The sequence below is a fragment of the Glycine soja genome, chromosome 1, assembly GCF_004193775.1.
Source record: "Glycine soja cultivar W05 chromosome 1, ASM419377v2, whole genome shotgun sequence".
Taxonomy (NCBI): Eukaryota; Viridiplantae; Streptophyta; class Magnoliopsida; order Fabales; family Fabaceae; genus Glycine; species Glycine soja.
This window is the reverse complement of record NC_041002.1, coordinates 11,432,686-11,454,327: the sequence shown is the minus strand read 5'-3', so window position 1 is coordinate 11,454,327 and position 21,642 is coordinate 11,432,686. Positions and strand designations below refer to the sequence as shown.

General features: G+C 34.7%; 1 long non-coding RNA gene across 1 annotated transcript; it reads right to left on the bottom strand.

Annotated features, from left to right (window-relative positions):
• Window positions 1-16,110: 16,110 nt before the first annotated feature.
• LOC114412599 lies at window positions 16,111-20,722 on the bottom strand. Its single transcript, XR_003666796.1, has 5 exons — window positions 20,581-20,722; window positions 19,258-20,018; window positions 17,980-18,252; window positions 17,824-17,899; window positions 16,111-17,148 (listed from the first exon to the last, which is right to left on the bottom strand). It is a non-coding gene; the product is annotated as an uncharacterized LOC114412599 (long non-coding RNA).
• Between the last annotated feature and the right edge of the window lie 920 nt (window positions 20,723-21,642).

Genomic DNA, 21,642 nt, shown 5'->3' with positions numbered 1-21,642 from the left:
CTAATAAACCATGTTAATGAATTGATTGTAAGAACAATATAATATAACTTAGACAATGGTTGTTATGAAATGGAAATAAGGATATTGGGTTGAAGAAATTTAGGCATGACTTTCTAATTCAACTTGTGAAACAGTTGTAATTTCATATAATTAAGTCTGATTATGTTGACTAGAAGTTGATTTGATTATCAATCCTTAACATTCCATATGAATATCAAATTGCCTTAAAGTCGTTCTTGAATTCTAAATTACAATTGATAATTCTGGTTTGCTGAGTTAAGGATAGATTTTTTTGAATCAATCAGAATTAAACTAGTGACACTAACTCAAACATGGTTTGAAATTGTGATTGATTGAAAGAAGAAAAAAAACGCAAGTACCTTTTAATCCCACTTTGTAGTCAAGTCTTAACTGAAGATTTGCCTAATCAAGGAAAAGCAAAGACTAAACTTATTATACAATATGTAGGTATCTTTTCTATTAATTGATGCTTTTGAATGGCTTTAGGTAGTAGAATATGTATAGTTAAAATAGTTCCACTTTTCCAATTTATTAATTCACTAGCTTTTCTTTTACTAACTTTTCATTTATCTTGTATATATGTTTTTGGAGGAGAGCTTTTCATAATCTACAAGGGTAGTGTAGATGGGTTCAAGCTACTAGGAAGAAATCTGTAAATTGGTTAACTATGTTGGTGAAAACTTTGTAATGGTATCAGTTAAGGTGTACTTAGTTTTTGTTAGTTTTGTTTCTGCAGTTTTGCAAGCAATTTCTTGTGTGGTGATTGTGGATACCTCTTTAAATGTGCTTATCAATGCTTTTAGCATTTTTTTGTGTAGTATCTAAGAGAAACTTGAGTATGTGAACTGAGTCACAAATCAATGATTTGTCCGATGAAGTGCAATAACTGATAGTGATAGTTGATTACATTATTTTTAAATTCCATACCTGATAGTCTATACTTGGTAGTGATCATCTATATTAATTTAAGAGTTCAATTACAATTCATTTTCAAATTATGTGTTATATATGAAAATAATGCCATACTTGGTAGTGATTCCTTATTGTTCCTGGATTTTTTTAAGTTGCTTGGTTTGAATAGAACTTAACTATGCTTTGTGTTGGACAAGTGGCCTCAATAACTTAAGTGGGGGGTGAATTAAGTTTTAGATGATATACGATAGACTTAGAATGCAGAAGAAGAAGAAGAAGAAGAAGCAATCCATTTAATAATGTTCTATTAATTGCGCAAGACAAAGTAAACTGCAATAAAATAATTGAGATAAAGGAAAAGAGAAATGCAAACTCTATTTATACTGGTTCGGCCACTTCCCGTGCCTACGTCCAGTCCTCAAGCAACCCACTTAAGATTTTCACTATCTTTATAAAACTCTTTTACAACTTCTGAACCACCTAGGGATCCCTCTCCCTTGTGTTCAGGATTCTCACAATTCAAGAGACAAACAGTCTCTTGATCACAACAAATCTTTTCAGAAAATACAAATGTTTTTCTCTCTTTTAGAGAAGATGATACAAGTTGAAGATCTTAGAAGAATACTCAATTGATTTGCAAGTGTTTGACCAATGATTTGTTTTTGAGAGAATAAGACAATAAGGTTCTGAAAAACTCTTAAGATTTTCGTAGACAAGTCACATATTTATAGGCCCTTAGTGACTTTTCAGGAACTTTTCAAGAGATGTGACTTTTTAGAATATTTTTCAAAATTTTCTAACTAGTAATCGATTACAGCTTCTTGGTCATCGATTACACAGTTACACATTGAAGGGTCATGACTTTTCAATTTGAATTTCTGAAGTTTCGTTACTGGTAATCGATTACAAGCAAGTGGTAATCGATTATAGTATTTTAAAATTGAAATTTCAAACCTCTTTTTGAAAAGTCTTAATAGTAATCTGTCTCTCGTAATCGATTACAATGCCTGGTAATCGATTACTACTGGAAAAAATATTTATTTGTACTTAAAAACTATTTCAAGACGTTTTATAAAATCATTTGGAAATCAAATTTTGAGGCCAAACCTTCTTTAACCAATATGAGATTCTTTTAACAAATAAACTAAGTTGTCTTTTTCTTGATCTTGAATTTTGACTTGAAGTAATCTTTGTGTTGCTTACATCTTGGCATCATCAAAACCTTCATACATATATATTCACATTCTCTCCCTTTTTGATGATGACAACCATCTGAAAGAATGTATAGAAAATATTTCTTTGCAATACGATCACTCCCCCTTAAAGTTGAAATCATTGCTTAGTAGATTAAATATTTTCAGAATATATACCATGTACCTTACATAATTCTCTCCCCCATTGGCAACATCAAAAAGAAGGAAGCACCGTAAAAATAAACAAACATTCACATGGTCCACAAAGATCCAGATATGTCCAGAATTGATCAATCATTCACATAAGAATCAACCAAGTGTTAAACATATCAAGTCCAAAACAGAATTATAAATGACCAAATCATTCACATAATAAGAATCAACCAAGTGCTAAATATATTATGTCCAAAACAAAATTATAACTGGTCAAATCCTAAACCAATGCAAAAAGTTTGAAATTAAGAAAATTATTATTTTGTAAATTGTCATTAGCGATACAGTTAATTGTGCGTGTACAAACCACAAGGAATTTCATTATATCCTATAAAGAATTGCACCACACTTTGGAGACTTACACCTTCTCTCTTCTTTGTAGCATAACCAATACTGCCATTTGCACCAACAAAGGATTACTAGAATAATATAACCATTGGAATACTTAGACTAGGCCTAGAGACTGCACCACCAAAATCACAGTTCCACATAAAGTAGGAGAAGTCATAGGCAAAGTTGATAGTCCCTCTACAATTCCAAGAAACAATAGTACTCATAAATAAATATAAAAAATTGATCAGTCTTATTACAGACCTCAATGTTTAGTCGACGTGTTATTTTGTAAGTTGAAAGCCTACACTTTTATTATGAATAGCTACATAAATGGATTTGTCCACACAAAAAAAGCTACATAAATGGATTCTATTTTTTATACTATTTATTTCCATGAAGTGATCATGTGTATGCTTTGTTTCACTACAATACAATGTTAGTTAGTTGGCGGATACAACAATGCCCATACATCAGCAATAAAAACTAATTAACATTAAATCCAACTATGTAAATTTATTAATCCAAATCAGCTACCAAGGTAACTTGTACGTTCAGCTTCAATCATTGAACGATGAATATTGTATTATTCTGCATAGGTACCACATGCCACCCAACTGTCTGATGTGTTCTTGTTTTAGTTTTCTGCCCCCATAAAGTCAATTGTCCTTTTACTTTAACCCATTTTGGATCCTCATGACATCAATGTATGACTTCCCTTGCAGTTCACGTTTAAAGTACCCTGTATAGAAATCTTCTACACTAATCTATTGAAAGTTGTAGGTCTTGTAGGAGTAATGAGGTCGTGTTGGACCTAAAACTGAAATCAATCTTGGACTGTTAAATGTAGCAATGGAAATCCTTTCCTTCTTTGAGTTAATTGTAGCTATATGTTCAATGTTTCGGTAAATACTATTGGTCCTTATCTGCCAATTAAACCATTGAGGATATGTATTTATGCTCTTACCAAAATTCGGAATCGTGACACGTCAGGGTAGATGTGGTTGATTAGGGTCCCGAACTTCACACGTCGGCTTGGAGAGGTACTTTTGACAAGAAGGGGGACCTGCAAAATAAAGGACTCTGACACTCAAGTAAGAATATGAGTGAGGAAAGTAAAGCAAGTATATGCTTAAGTAATGCTCGTATGAGAGAGAAAGAGAGAGAGGGGCACAAGCTTGTTGTCGTGTGCTGAGTGTATGATTGAATGTTGTGTAGAGGGGTTCGATGGAACTTGTATTTATATTAGTTGAGTGTGGTTGTTGGTCCTTGTTTGTAGGAGCTATTGTAGCCTTTGCAGATAATTCTCAGTTGTAGATAATAGCCAGGAACTTATAGATAATGTTAGAGATAAACATTTGCTTATAAATAAAAGGTAGAAGATAATCATACCTTGTAGATAATGTGTGGGCTTATAGATAATTAAATGCCTGCCAACAGATAAGATATTTGAATGTATTCAAATATAAGTAGGTTAGAGATAACCTGTTCGTTGGGGAGCCCGACTGCTAAGGGCTAGGCGTTCACGCTCCTTTAGCAGGACTGACGTGGAGGGTAGACACGTGTCTCTAAGTGCCACGTAGGATGTCACGTGTATTTTGTGGGTCCTGGATAGTATATAAGCCCCCCAAGCTCTAAATCAACTTGCGTGCGAAAGAGATTGTCCAGTGCTGAAGAAGATTGTTCCGTGTTGAGGGAGTCTGCCTGATGTCCGAGGTAGTAGTCTTGACAAGCAGAAGGTGGCGAGTGTTGCCCGGTGTTAAGAGTGGTAACCCCGACGAGTGTGGGAGTTATAGGTCTGAAAGGCTTGTCAAACCCCCGAGCTTGGACAGGTGTTGTCCAGGCTATACTTTTGTCAAGTTGTTCGGGGTGGACATATTTTTGGCTTTGCAGGCGAGGTCTAACATGTCAGGTGAGCAAAGTTTGATAACCTGTGGAGAATTGACCAATGACGCATCCATCCTGGATTTTGGCGAGACTCACTAAGGGCGGACACTAGGTTTTACGAGTTATTGGAGAATCAAGACTCACCAAGGGAGAGCCTTGGATTTGTTGAGTCTAGTGTATCGCACATGTCGTGCTCTTGCATACATGTCACTTCATGGAGTGACATGTTCTAGAGATGTAGTGTCGTACTCTTGCATACGTCTCACTCGTGGAGGGGCACATACCCCCTCCGAGCCAAAGCATATTTGTTTTCTAAAAACAACACAAAAAACAACAAAAACAAAATAGAAACCCCGGGTAGGAACCACCGCTAAACCGGTGGGAAGAGCAATACAAACAACATATGCATAAAGTTGGGCAACAATGAAAAAAAGAAAATAAAATCCGCCAAAGGCGAGTGAAGAAAAAAAAGAGAGACAAAAGATCTCCAGATCTTACAAGGGAGGCAGAAAAGTGCAATAAGGATTAATGTATAAGACAAAAGGAGTAGAGTGATGTAAGCTCCATTGGAGCTTGTAGGCCTAAGATCTTTTTCATCAATGGATTCCTTTGCTTCTTGGAAGATGAATGGCAGAATAATGGAGAAGGAAGAGTGAGAGGAGACGCCACTTCAAGGAGAAGATGAGTCTAGAAGAAGCTCACCACCATAGGAGACCATGGATAAGAGCTTGGAGGAAGAAGGAGATGAATGAAGGGAGAGGGAGAGAAGAGCACGAAATTTTGTGCTCTAAAAAAGCTCTTAAATCTAAAGTTAATATTCAAATGATCAAAGTTTAAAAAAATGCACACACATGACCTCTATTTATAGCCTAAGTGTCACACAAAATTGGAGGGAAATTTCAATTTCAATTCAAATTTTACTTGAATTTGAAATTGAATTTGTGGAGCCAAACTTTGGAGCCAAAATTTCACTAATTATGATTAGTGAATTTTGTTATGGTTCAGCCCACTAATCCAAGATCAATTCCAAGATTCTCCACTAAGTGTGCTTAGGTGTCATGAGACATGTAAAGCATGAAGGACATGCACAAAGTGAGACTATATGATGTGGCAATGGGGTGTAGTAAGCAAATGCTCACCTCTCCCTCTAAAATTTAATTGGATTAGGCTTCTACCAATTCAATTAAATTTATTTCCAACCACACACATCAAATATTCATTTAGTGCATGTAAAATTACAAAACTACCCCTAATACAAAAACTAGTCTAGGTGCCCTAAAATACAAGGGCTGAAAAATCCTATATTTCTAGGGTACCCTACCTACATTATGGAGCCCTAAATACAAGGCCAAAAAATAATGAAATCCTAATATAATATGTACAAAGATAAGTGGGCTCATACTTAGCCCATGGGCCTAAAATCTACCCTAAGGCTCATGAGAACCTTAGGACCTTCTCTTGCATCTCTGTCCCAATCTTTTTGGAGTCTTCTATCCAATGCCCTTGGGGGGTAGGATTGCATCATTCCCTCCCCCTTGAAAAGGATTTGACCTCAAATCCAGAGGTTCTTGAAACTCATGGATTCTTTCCACAACACCTGTAAAAAGAATAAAAACATATGTATTAATGATGTTGGATATGTTAGAGTACGGTAAGGACTGAAAACCCCTTTCCTGGCCATCTTCCCATGAGAGAATATAGTTCCTCACCAACTCAATGAGTGGTGTTACAAGTATAGAAAAATATGGGACAAAATTTTTGTAAAAGTTTGTTAAGATATTGAAGCCCCAAATTTCCCTTATACTTGGTGGAGTAGGCCACTCAGGAATCACCTTTATTCTCTTAGGGTCCATGGGAAGCCCTTGATCACTATTTAAAAAGTTAAGGAAAGTAATGGAATAAAACATACCTTTTTTTATTTTCATGTTGATTATTCCTACAAAAAATTACGACAAACCTAAGGTGTCCCACATGAGCACCTAGGTTTGCATTGAAACAAAAAATAAGAACAAACCTACTTAATGAGTCCCTATGTACACAAATCATGAAGATGTTGGGTGCATGAGTAATTTTACAAAAGAGGGTTACACCACTCAACACATTCATCATACCACCTATCATAGGGATTTGGTGCCTCATAATACCTATTATGGGCACCAACAAAGCACAAAGATTTAAGCTCTTACGAACCAAACCCTCATCCAACAACTCCTTTACTTGAGGAATAACCTCAAGCTCAAGAGGTATGGCGGTGCTAAGAGATGTTTCCCTTGATAGGAGAAGGTAGAAAGATTGTTTAAGAATGAGTGCTCTTTTAATATCACATTTTGTTGCAAAATGATTTTCCTTCTTAACAATCTTCTTGGAGGAATCTTTTTCCTCTTTTTCCTTCCCCTTGGCCTTTGTAGACAAGGCCTTACTATCCTTCTTTTTATTTTGTTTTTCTATCTTTTCTTCCTCATGCCTCTTATCTTTCATAGTTAGTTGATCTTTGGCCACCTGCGAAGGTGTTTGAGGATGCAACACAAATTTAGTGCAAAGATGGGTGAGGGTAATCTCATTAGTTAGGCCATTGTAAATGATATTCCTATCAAATTGCCACGACCTTCCTAAAAGAATATGTCCTGCCTCCATGGGAACTATATCACAATTGACTTCATCCTTATATGTCACAATGGAGAGAGGTACCTTCACTTGTTGGTTAACTATCATTTCCCCTTGCTCATTGAGCCATTGAAGTTTATAAGGTTTTGGGTAGGGAATGATAGTGAGGTGCAACTTGGAAACTAATCTTGTGCTACAACAATTGCAACAAGATCCACTATCCACAATGAGAGAACAAGTTTTATCTAAAATTTTGCATCTTGTATGAAAGATGTTCTCTCTTTAGGACTGAGATAGATCACAAGATTGACCTCCAAGGAGCCTTCTAACCATTAAGAGGTCACCTTCTTCATGGGGGTAGACTTCATCACTAGACTCTTCACCCCTTACATCATCTTCACTTCCACTAGAGGAAGGGCAAGAAGTAGTCTCCTCTTGACTACTATAAATGTCTTGACCCCTCATGATCATGGTTTTCTTTGTGGGGCATTGAGAGGCAATGTGACCTCTCCCAAGACATTTGAAGCATTTAATGTTGCTAGTCCTTTCTTGGGAACTAGTCTTAGGGGTGTATTTCTCTATGGTCTTACCCTTATCTTCCTTGGGTTTTGAAGGTGCAGCCCCCAAAATTCTATGGGCTTGGTCCTTCCTTAGATGAGAGTGAAAGCCATAAGATTTTGAAGAAGGCTTTCTTTTAAGTTGTTGCTCCACTCTTATACAAAGTTGGACTAGCTCATCTAGGTCCCTATATGGAAGGAGTTCAACCTTGTCCCTCACTTCTATATTAAGCCCACTAAGGAACCTATCTATGCTTGTTCTTTCCTCCTCCCTAAGTCCAGCTCTTAAAAAGAGTAGTTCCATTTGTTGTCTACATTCTTCAACACTCATACTCCCTTGTCTAAGCCTTTGGAGCTTGTTCATAAGCTCCCTTTCATAGTAGGAGGGAATGTGCCTCTTCCTAAGGGCACTCTTAAGATCATTCCAATACTCTACTGGAGGATCCCCATGAATCCTTCGTTCCCTAACAACGGAAGTCCACCAATAGAGGGCATACCCTTGAAAGATAAGGGTAGCCAATGGAACTTTTCTCTCTTTGCTAATATGATGGTAAGCAAAGAGTTGTTCAACCTTCATTTCCCAATCTAAGTAGGCCTCAACATTATCTTTTCCATGGAAATATGGGAGGCTAATGTTAACCTCTTGAGGTCTTCTATCATTTTCTCTTATTTGGGAGTGATGTTTAGTATGTGAACTATGGCGCCCTCTATAATAGTCGCTAAGTTCTTCACTTAAACTCTTGCAAGAGTCATGACTACTATAGGAGGCATGTTTTTCTCTTTTCATTTCTTTCATTATTTTTCTTCTTTCTTCCTCTCTTATTTTCTCTCTTTCATCTTGACTTATTTCTTCCACTCTTTTTTTACTTTTTTCTTTTCTCTCTTGTTTTTCTTTCCACAACTTAAAGGATCTCAACTCATCTAATATCTTATACAAGGGGTCCTTAGGAGTAGAACCCTCACCATTAACACTAGATGAAGAATGAAGACTCATGTTGGTTCTTAAGTTATGGCTCTTTCTTGTTGGGGGTTTGAAAAAAAAAAGGTAAAAGAAACTATGGTTGAAACTAGCCAAAATAAACACTAAAAGAGGTGTGAAAGATAAGGTAAAAATTAATTGGTAAAAGACAAACTATCTAGGCGGTTTGACAATGGAGGGTAAAGGAAATAAGCTATGAAAATAAGCAAGAAATTAAAGTGCAAGAAATGCAAACTAGGCGGATCCTAAGAGTGTTTGGATGACCTCATTTAAGGTTCCCAACAAAACACTCACTATTCTAAGGGAAAATTGCCTAAAATTATTACACACAAATGGAAGTAGGGTGACCTATTGGAGGCTCCCAACTTACTTCCAATGAAAGGCCTTTTTGTTACAAAATTTGAAAGCAAAGAAAACTGCCAATTACAAATTACAAAAAAAAAAGTCCTCAATTTTGGTGGCTATTCTCTCTTTTGTGTTTCACTCAATTTGGAGTGCTTCTTATTCCAATAGCTCTTAAGGTGGTTGGCCCCTTACTTCTTGACTCAAATTCTTCAAGGAATGACGCCAATCCTCCTTTCCAATTCCCTATATGCAACTCACAAACAAGGAAACAAAGAGACAAGCAATAACCAAAGACCAAAAAATGAGATGAAAGCTAAACCAAAAGATTTTTGACAAGACAAATTTTCAAGGATGATTCAACTATTAAAGCAATTAAAAGCACATAAAAGTAAGGTAGGACTCAAAGAGAAACTTAGAATGGCTCTAGCGTAGAGTAAAAAAACTAAAAACAAAGAAAAGACTCAAGAAACCTCTAGTTTTGGCACTTGTTTTCACAATAATTTTCAATTGAAATTTAAGGACTAGGATTGGTATAAAATAGGCACCAATTATAGAACAAATTTTGAGCCAAAACAACAAGCACACTTCCCTTTCACTTTTTTTTCCTGGACACTGATTTTTCAGCCAACTTGTGTTATTTTTCCTTTTATCCAAATTGCTTGGTTCTTTTTTCATAATTTTGGTCCAGATGTCTAGAAAATTCAGTAACAATTTCAGATCCAAAAACGTAGTTACCAATTCCCAGTAATTTATACAAGTTCGTATGTTCAAGTTGCCAGCACCAGCGATTTCAACCTAGAAATCAAGAGTAGTGGTTATGTTGCTTAAGGCTTGGATAGTTACAATTTGTGTTTGCTTATGCTCAATTATCTTGAATAAAACAATTCAAGAGAGCTTAAGACTTATTTTGATTCACAAATCCAGCCACAACTCAACTTCATCATAGGCATCATGTAGGAAACTTAGAAAACAAAAAAAAAAGTTCAACAACAAGACTACTTCTAGGAATTGATGTAGAACATGTTATGAACTAAATAACATGTATGAATTAGACTCAAAATTCAAAAGATAGGCTAAGAATGACAAGAATACATGAATAAATGTATCTAGAATTCAATCAACAAAATAAAAATTGAACACAAACTTAGAACATAATGTGACAATTACTATGACTAAACATGACTCTAAGACAACATGGATTAAGTGATTTACACTTAGATTTTTGTGTTTTTTTTTCTAATCAATATTTTGGAAGAAAATTTAGATCTAAGGTTCGGATCAAGAATATTATGAATGAAAAATGATAGAACCTAAAATCAACACAAAAACATTATTGAAGAGTAGATCTACAAAATTTGAACCATAGAAATGCAAGAACAAGTATAGATCTAAGATTTAATCGGTTTATTTTTTTGAATCTACTCTAAATAGAACCAAGCCACAAGACAATGGAGGATATACATGGAGAATAATATGAATAGCAAGGAATTAAAGAGAATTCACCGAACAAAAAGATAGAGGAAGCAAAAGAACATCACCTAGATGAAGATGCTCTTGATACCACATGATGTAAGCTCCATTGGAACTTGTAGGCCTAGGATCTTTTTCATCAATGGATTCCTTTGCTTCTTGGAAGATGAATGGCAGCGGAATGGAGAAGGAAGAGAGAGAGGAGACGCCACTTCAAGGAGAAGATGAGTCTAGAAGAAGCTCACCACCATAGGAGGCCATGGATAAAAGCTTGGAGGAAGAAGGAGATGAATGAAGGGAGAGGGAGAGAAGAGCACGAAATTTTGTGCTCTAAAAAAGCTCTGAAATCTAAAGTTAATGTTCAAATGATCAAAGTTTAAAAAAATGCACACACATGACCTCTATTTATAGCTTAAGTGTCACACAAAATTGGAGGGAAATTTCAATTTCAATTCAAATTTTACTTGAATTTGAAATTGAATTTGTGGAGCCAAACTTTGGAGCCAAAATTTCACTAATTATGATTATTGAATTTTGGTTATGGTTCAGCCCACTAATCCAAGATCAATTCCAAGATTCTCCACTAAGTGTGCTTAGGTGTCATGAGACATGTAAAGCATGAAGGACATGCACAAAGTGAGACTATATGATGTGGCAATGGGGTGTAGTAAGCAAATGCTCACCTCTCCCTCTAAAATTTAATTGGATTGGGCTTCTACCAATTCAATTAAATTTATTTCCAACCACACACATCAAATATTCACTTAGTGCATGTGAAATTACAAAACTACCCTTAATACAAAAACTAGTCTAGGTGCCCTAAAATACAAGGGCTGAAAAATCCTATATTTCTAGGGTCCCCTACCTACATTATGGAGCCCTAAATAAAAGGCCAAAAAATAATGAAATCCTAATATAATATGTACAAAGATAAGTGGGCTCATACTTAGCCCATGGGCCTAAAATCTACCCTAAGACTCATGAGAACCTTAGGGTCTTCTCTTGCATCTCTGGCCCAATCTTTTTGGAGTCTTCTATCCAATGCCCTTGGGGGGTAGGATTGCATCATAGAGCCTAACCCAAGAGTTGAAATGAACAAAAGTAAAAGCAAGACTCTCAAGGTTCTTACTCAATATAACCCTTAAACACTCTTTCAGCCTCTCTGATCCTTTCTTTCATAGCCTTCTTACCCCTAACCACGTTACAAGCCCAATAAAGCCCATGTGGATCAAGGAATGACTAATTTTGCTTTTAAGTTTGGATTCTGGAATGGAACCCGCACACACTTGTGATTGTTGAAAAAAAATATCTATATAAAAATAAAAAATAAAAAAGAGAATCCTCGAGGTTTCGAACTTGCACACTCGAGAAGAAAACTCATTCGACCAAGAGCTCGTGGGAGATGCCCAAGGACAATTGTGATAGTGAGGTACACCTGATGTTAGTCGCTCATGCAGACACTTAGGATTCCTTTTGAATCCAAGGATAGCCTCGTTATATAAATTCTTTCGTGATCAGCCCATGTCATAAAGTTTCAGTGGGATCGACAGACCCTTGGCATCACTCTATGACCTTAAATCGGGAAAGTTTCACTGGGTCTTATACCAAAGTGTAACAATCCATTTCCATCATGCAATGGTGCATGCAATTGGTCCCAAAGCCTTTTCTTGCTATGCAGAATAATCGAAGTTTTTAAACAAAAAGAAAGTGACAAACCCTATGATCAATATTTCAGTTGATTGATTAAATGTCAAATGGCTCCACTGTCGTCATCAAAAATTGTCAAGTGATTAAATCAAACATACACTCTAAGGGAGTCCCCGAAGAGATTTGCAAAAGATAGGATGAGGTTGCATGAGTTATCATATCTTTCAGAAAGGGACAGTCAATCTGTGTTTTTCACACACAAATTAAGATCACCAAAAGAGGAAAGAATGTCATGAACATTGCATAATTTTTCATTGCATTGCATTGTTGCGTACAAAACCTGCATTTACTTCATTTTAGGGCGAAGTTTGCATGTCCATGCATTCTGAAACTCATGTTTCACATCAGGCTATGAGTACATAGATTTCTCATTATATACCAACATCCAAAATCCAATTGCATGATTCATAGGACTTAACGTCCTTTGTTTTTTCATAGGACTCAGCGTCCTTTGCTTTATGTTTCAAAAGACTACAATGTCTTCAATCATTTACATTTACAAAACTATAATGTCTTCAATCATTTATGCTTTCAAAGACTACAATGTCTTCAGTCATTTACATTTACAAGACTACAATATCTTCAGTCATTTACGCTTTCAAAGACTACAATGTCTTCAGTCATTTACGCTTTCAAAGACTACAGTGTCTTCAGTCATTTACATTTACAAGACTACAATATCTTCAGTCATTTACGCTTTCAAAGGCTATAATGTCTTTAGTCATTTACGCTTTCAAAGACTACAATGTCTTCAGTCATTTACGCTTTCAAAGACTACAGTGTCTTCAGTCATTTACATTTACAAGACTACAATATCTTCATTCATTTACGCTTTCAAAGGCTATAGTGTCTTCAGTCATTTACGCTTTCAAAGACTACAATGTCTTCAGTCATTTACGCTTTCAAAGACTACAATGTTTTCAGTCATTTACATTTACAAGACTACAATATCTTCAGTCATTTACGCTTTCAAAGGCTACAATGTCTTCAGTCATTTACGCTTTCAAAGACTACAATGTCTTCAGTCATTTACGCTTTCAAAGACTACAATATCTTCAGTCATTTACGCTTTCAAAGACTACAATGTTCTCAGTCATCTACGCTTTCCAAGACTACAATGTCTTCAGTCTTTTACATTTTAAAGACTTCAATGTCTTCTATTTTTTTTTACATTTCAAGACTTCAATGTCTTCAGTCTTTTACATTTACAAGACTTCAATGTTTTTTGCTTTATGATTTCAAAGACTTAAATGTCTTCTGTTTGATGCTTTCAAGACTTCATTGTCCTTTCCTTTTATGTTGTACAGGACTTCAATGTCCTCCATTTTACATTTTATAAGACTTCAAGGTCCTCTGTTTGGTGTTATAGGACTTCAATGTCCTTTTGTTTTTCGGTTTCACTTCTTTTGTTTTCTCTGGCGTCCAGTTTTGAATAGCAAGATCGTTTGTATGAAATTAGGGTCCTTATCTTTACCTACCTTTTATTTTCAATAAAAGATAAGTAAAAAGGGGCAACTATCAGACCTTAATTTCGTTCGGGGACTATCATTCACTAACGTTTTGATTCTTAATAGCCGAATTGCGGTGTTCGATATCAGTTACCGCACAAAGCAAAGGATCACTCAGTGTTTTGATCAAGAATACAAAAGGATACCAAGCAAGGGGGGAAAAGGGTCTTTTTCTTGATTTTTCTAGACCCCAGCTTGCCCAGGATAGCATCTGGCTCGCTTGGGCCATGGAATTACCTCCTGAATAAGCAACCAGCTTCCCTGAGCAAGCTCATTACTTCAGGGCTAAGGTTCAACTCGCCTAGGAGAGCTTAAACCATCCCAAGGTGACTATTTTCCTATAAATAGGCATGATGGGAGTTTTTTAAGGGGTTGGAAGGTTCAACACTGAAGGGAATTGAGAGAATTGAGAGAAAAGAAAAAGAAAAAAGAAAAAGAAGAAGAAGAAAGAAGAGGAAACGAAGTCGAGACGCTACCGAATCGCGATCGCGATCAGTCCCTATGTTGTTTCTTGTTTTGTGTTCTTCGTGCGGCAGTCGATTAGTTTTATTTTTAAGGATTGAATGTGATATATGTACCCTTAAGGGTCCCCCTTGTTATTATGTGCACACTCATCTCCTCCATCTATCATCGGTAATCTTGTTTTTATTTTTGTAAAGTTTAATCTCAACCGATCACTAGTGTCATAAAGTTGTCTTTAAAGAGATTGAAAGTTAATAGACAAAAAAACCAAAATAAAACCATCTCATAACTAAACTTCATTTCATCAAATATCACTTGAGATCGTTTCAAGGACCAACGCCTTAATGATTCTCTCTGCTTATCAAAATTTAAAACATCATTTCAAGGTCCAACACCTTAAACAACTTTTTGTTTGCAATTAAAATAAATCTTTCAAAAACATAAAACCAACTCAACACACAAACTTTCATACTTAAAGAACTACGTAGGTCTAAATTCCTCATCGCACCTGAGGATACATAGGAGCAATGGCAACCCCCTTGTCGACCCCAAAAAAATAAAAATATAAAAATAGAAAATAAATAATATTGAAGTCACATTTTTGCACACTCAATTAAAGGTTGTCGTCCCTTGTGACAGACGCGTGGGATGCTAATACCTTCCCCATGCGCAAAAAACTCTCAAACCTTTCTTTTCAAAATTTGCAGACCTCTTTTTTGGTTTTTCTAACATTTTCCCTTAAATAAACGTTGGTGGCGACTCCATGCATTTTCTCCCTAGCAGACGAACGCTTTGGCTTATTTGTTTTTTCTTTCGCAGTCTCGTTGTGAGGTAGGTTGCAACAGGAAGCCATGAACAACATGATCATTCTGCAACACGCTGAAATAAAAGCATCTTTTGAGACAAGCACACATGTGGTCGAACATGTTTTTAAAGTGAATTATGTTGGCATTGACAGTTCTCGTTACAGACGTATTATGAGAACTACTCATGGTCTTCCATGTGCATGTGAGCTAGCTTGATATGTTGTTGGTAGCATACCACTTGACACAGTCCATATGTTTTGGCGGAGGCTAAGTTTTTTAGACCAAGGTTTATTGAGTCCGAAGTCTACATAACCAAAGAGATGGAAGCCATTTCCAAGATATTTGAAGATCTTGATATATCTAGAAAAGTGACTCTAAAGAGTAAACTTCAAGAAATTGCATACCTTGATCTAAGTTCGATGTGTGCTCTTCCTGAAAAGGTGAAAACAAAAGGTTGTCAAAAGAAATGGATGACCAAACAACAAAGATCGATGAAGTGTGATTTGTCTTACTGGGAGTATGTGGATGCATTACATTCGGTGCAAAATAGTTCATCCACACTAAAACATTCTGCATCATCATCATCTGAACAAACAAAACCGAAGAGGAAGATGCCAATGTTGGATCAATTTCATCCATGCATGCAGAATTTCATTGAAAACATTGTCGATGTCAAAGCTAATGGTAATTGTGGATATCGTGTAATTGCTGCCTTATTAGGTTTGGGTGAAGATTCATGGTCTTCGGTTCGTAATCATTTGCCATCACATTATATGTATTGGTCATCTGTATGGCAATCATTTTGTTCAAGTATAGCAATGATAACGATGTGCGTTAATTTTTGGATTATAACACGTGTTTGTAACATTTGAATGTACACTTGTCAGTGTAACAGGTATTTCTGAGAAATAGTTGTCCTATGCTAGCAATTGCTTTGTTATGGTCAACACATTGTCATTATGAAGCAAAACAGTGGCCTACTTCTTATATTAGTCGAATGCACCAGTATACTAGTTCCATGAGATTGACCACACAACATGTTGATCTAGGAGAAGATTGAACATTTTGTTATTGTTTATGGGTTTGTAACTTACATAGTTGTAATGTCATGGATAATGCATGTAACACTTTACTAATCATATTTGTGTAATGAGCATAATGTTTGTTTCGGATCGAACTTAATAGTCAAATATAAAATAAATGCATATGTTAATCATAGTCATATACATAGTCAATCAAATAATAGAAAATCATTATCCTCATCCACCACCATCTCTCCCATGTGTATCCCTCCTTCATCTTGATCGAACATAAACATTGCATTTCTCAATGACACCTCTAGCTAATCTTAAATAGTGCTTTGTTATATTGTATGCATCAATTCCAACAATGGCCACCCTCATATCTAACATGTGTTGCAAGCTTTCTAATATCCTTTGGCAAGCAGCCTAAGGCAATGACAACAACATGAATAATAAATATTGGAGTATTTAAAAAAAAATTTAGCTTAACAAAATTGTAAGTATTTTATATCACTGCATGTCGAGGCATGTCAACATCAATAGGTGCTGGTGCAGGTGGATGTGGCATAGCTGTTGTATCAACAGGCAACACAGATGGATGTGCCATAACTGATGTAGGATCATGCACCATGGGTGGATGTCTAGAAGGCTCCCCAAGCTGTGGCAGACTCATAAATGGGTGAGATATCATATAAAATAACTCCATATAACCTATAGCACATTGACCAGGAAAAGTAACAAAATCTCTTATCGATGAAAGGTATTGTGAAAACTAAAGCCATTTATCATCAATTTCCTCTGTGGATAGCGATGGAGAACTATGGAATGGAGGAATGGACTGAACATAGCCAAACTGTCATATTACCCTCTCTGATAGGTGTCTAACAATATATGAACCACATCTAATATGTCCAGAAAATAGAGAAATTAGCTCAAATTCTTTGAAACCACAATGATTACCATAAGGTATCCAACAAACAGTATTTGTCGTCAACCTATCCAAGCGCTTACGGTAGGTGGTCACTAGTAATGCATTCCCATGCTTCCAACGACAAGCACATGGTTTTCTCTCATGGTAGTCCTCATTAGCAATCATATTCCCAATAGTTGGAAAATGCTCGTAGATCCAAGACTACACATATTTTAAAAAAATGAATAAGAAAACATTAATAGTACATATAAAGTTAAAAACAAATAACAATGATAAAAATCAATATAATTACCTACAAGATAGTGATATATCCTGCAAGATGTTTAGCCTTGTGCTTGGACACATAATTATAATTCTCATACATATGGACTAATGCAGTCGCTCCCCATCAAAACCCTCTAGATTGATTAAGGTCACGAAATGCATCCAAGAATACCACATTGATATGTGTGGCACTCTTGTTAGCAAATAATATGCAACCTACAAGATGCAACAAATATGTTCTAGCTACTAGTGTCCATTGCCTTGCGTCACATTTGCTACGGTAAATGTCTCGTAGCCAAGCTAGGAAAACATATGCCCTCTGACATTGCTCTGTTTCATCTATTGCTTTTTGTCTAGTCACTTCAAGCAACTCAACTAACAACTCCACAGCCTGCTCTACATCTATTGCATCATAGGTATATAAGGCACCTATAATGGGTAGATATAATAGCAATGCCACATCATCAAGGGTTATACTCATCTTTCCTATGGGTAGATGGAAACTGCTAGTTTCCTTGTGCCACCTCTCCACAAAAGCAAACAAAAGTTTCATGTCTCCTATCTCCAATGAACATGCAATCAAAAAACTTAAGCATGTAGGAGCCATTATACCTTCAATCTCAGGTGCAAGCCTTCCATATTTCTCCACCTTCCTCCCATGAAAGTCCAACTTCAACTCAGTATGTTCCTGGAAATAATTAAAATTAATTAGGTAAATTAAAATGATAAATAGTTATTTAAATATGTTATAATTAAACAAATAATTACCTCTCCTGCCCACACTTTGGCTACCGCATAATCAGCTTATGATGTCAACATTGATGTATCTTGGGGCCCGCCTGGAAAACCCCATGAATCAGCAGCATGATCCACATGCTCAATATCCTTGGCAACAGCTGCAACTTTTGGTTGTCTACGTGTCGATGTTGTCATCCTTCGACGCTGAGGGGCTTCTTCCTTATCACCACTAACCTGTCTATCTAAGACTCTACCTAAAACTCTGTCTAAAGCCCGACGCAATCCTCTGGTTCTAACCATAATCTAAAAATTTGCACATTAATATCAATTAATGTGATCGTTCAAATAATATTTGAGTTTCAAATTTGATAAATAAAAAAAAAATCTTTTCATTTTGTTACACAAAAAGTAACTAAAAAAATTATGATATTTTTTGAACGTATTCCAGTTATGTTTTTCTACTAACCTAAACACTTTATTCAACAATAATATACATTCACTTCAGCATTATGTGACCTAAAAATCTACATTATCTCTTTGGATGTGTGATCAAAAGATTAGACATGCCCAACTAGTACTCTAATAGTTCAAATCAACCCACAACTTCAACAAAATAGTCTTAAATTGAAAATAAAATCATAACAATAAATGTTCTAAAACCATACTAGTATTTCTTAAATGTAGTATATTTTAAGAAATGTAATAAAAAATTAATTAACTTTAAATGATCAATCGAGAAAAGTAAAATATATCATCAAAATCAATGTACAAATTTATTTTAAATATATTATAATAACTATTTAATTATTTTATAAATAATTGTTTTAATAATTTTATATATTTAAAAATCAATGTAGAAATTAATTATTAAATTTTTTATACTTGAAATCACCATTTATATAAATATTTAATATTATTAATGTAATAATATTTATACAAATATATTAATAAATAACATTTTTCTTATACAATATTACCTACTTTTATTGTTTAACAAAATTTTCAAAAACAAATTACGTTATAAAATTTCCAAATTTTGATATTTAATTATTTTATAAATAACTATTTTAAATATATAAAAGTATTAATATAGTTATTTATAAAATAATTTGATCACAAAATTAATTTATACATTGATTTTAAATATATAAAAGTATTAAAATATTTATTTATAAAATAATTAAAATATATAAAATATAACTTATACAGATTGGCAATCCGTATGGACCATACGGATTATCATTTTGCATGCTCCATATGCATTCTCAATTCATACAGATTAAACACAGCAAAAAAAAATAGACTTACCATCGATGACATAGCGGTGCTCACAGCGGCGGAGGAGAAGATACTCATGGAAGAGAAGAGACTCGTGGAGGAAGCACGGATTGAAAACATGAGGAGGAGGAGGAGAGACTCGCGGAGGAGGAGTAGAGACACGCAGATGAAATGGAACACGGTAGCAAAGAGATGGTGTATTTCAGCTTTTAAGTGAAGGTCAAATTTGATATTTCACATTATTTGTTGGGTGTAGAAGAAAAATGGCTGGTGCAGGAAGAATATCCCCAACATTTAACATTCTTTTTTCTGCCACTAATATTGTTGCTTCTTGCACCTCTAATATTGTTGTTTCTGACACTCTAAAATATTTCAGATTGGGTTTTTTGGAATTTAATGGGGTGTCGAAAGCAAAAATTAGAAGTGCATGGAGTTTTAGCTTGAGTCTCTACTATGATGTCTAATGCACATGTTACATTGGACTATAAAACAAACTGTCGATTTTATATTGTTATGTATGGATAATTTGGTTGTTGATGTTGCTTTTGTTCTTTAATCAAAAAGATGGACTACTTTAATTGTCCTTTGATTTAATAATCTTCTCTTTTTTTATTGGTTAAGTGAAATAGTGAAATGCTTTCAAACCAAAAAGAAAACATATAAGAGTTTTAGGAAAGATCTGTGGTGCTTAAATTGATAAGCTCTGACAGAGCTTTCCCACAGTCCTCCATCTTATCTGCATATTGCATTAGTCCGCGATCGTGCAGGTATGATCTGATTCCAAGTGCATCCTATAACATTAGAAACACAACACTTTAAGAAGCATATAGTTTAAGTAAGGATCAGATATGTTTTTAATACCAGTAAATATGATTAAATTTGATTTTAGTCTTCTAGAAATAATTGTTGATTTTAGTCCTCATGAGTTTTATAATTTTTGTAAATAATCAACTTCATCACTAATATACTAATATGTGACATGAAACGAAAATTAATCATTAATAAAATTAAAGAATACTTTACACCTAAATGTCACTTCAACAACTATTTTGAGATAACATGTGACAACATTATTAATGAGCGGTAATAAGGAACTATTTTGAAGAAAAAAAATCATAACAATCAAAACAAACTTTTGAAAGACTAAAATCTAAGTTATATTTACATGGACTTCAAATATATTTACTCCTTAACCAAAAGTTAGAATTGGACTTGAACATCTCATCCGGGCTAGTGTGATAGTGTTATCAGGTAAATGATAGAAGTTTCATTCTAAGGGGAATTATGATTGAATGATAAGATAATATAATGAAAGACTTGAAAAAAACTAATGATAATGGTACATCATCCCACCCTTCTTCCAACAGCTTTTGGAGCAGTTCCTTCAAAATTCCATTTCCTATGAATTCTTCCACTGAAAAAGAAGCCATTCTTTGCTTTCTATGATTGGTTGCTGTGGATGAGTGATAATCTTGTAATATGAATGTGATTATATATGCAGACAAGCTTGTTGCTCAGGCAAAAGTATCGAGCACTTTGTATTTATAAACCCTTCATAGATTATATAATTTAATGTCTTAGGCTAATGATGTGACAATATGGTTCAATATTTTTCTGAGGCTAACTAATCCATTTACCTGCCGTACTATCTATCTTAAAAATGATATTCATATAACTAACGTATGCGACAAATCATACAAATAAGATATAGGATTTAGGTAGAGAAGAAAAATAGAAATGTAGAAAAACAAAGGTGATGCGATAAAGAGGGAAAAAAGTATTTGTACGAATTATTGTATAATTTTGTTATATGAATACTATATTCCATTTGTCTATTACAGAAATAGTAAAAAATAAAAAATAAAAATGGTTTTTCTGCCTTTCTAGTTTCTAATTGTTTTGAAATAAAGTGAATGAATGAAAACCAATGTGGTTGGCTGGTGGGAGAGTTGGAATAATATGCATGACAATATAGATTTAAACCTGACCATTGTATAAAAAAAATAGTGAACCAATAAATTTTATCTATTTTAAATTAATGAATGCGTGTGTAAATTATATCATTGACTTAACTCATCGACCTAGTGGTAAGAAATTTAGATAATATACATTTAAGTTTGATCTTTATTATCGATATTGTACACCTAAAATCATATAATTAATGCCATATCACTATACTCAAACTCTGGCCTACATATCATGGTGTTACACTGTTACAGCCAATAACTAAACCAATGAGAAAAAAGAAAAAAAAAATTGAGACTAAAATACAGAACCAAAAACAAAATTAAAACTATAATATTAGTTAAGGACAAAGATACCACAATACCAAAAACTTGGGAGAACAATACAAGGTTTAAAAATCTGAGAGAAGTTCCGGCACTTCAACTAACATTTGACTTGGAGGTGCATTTG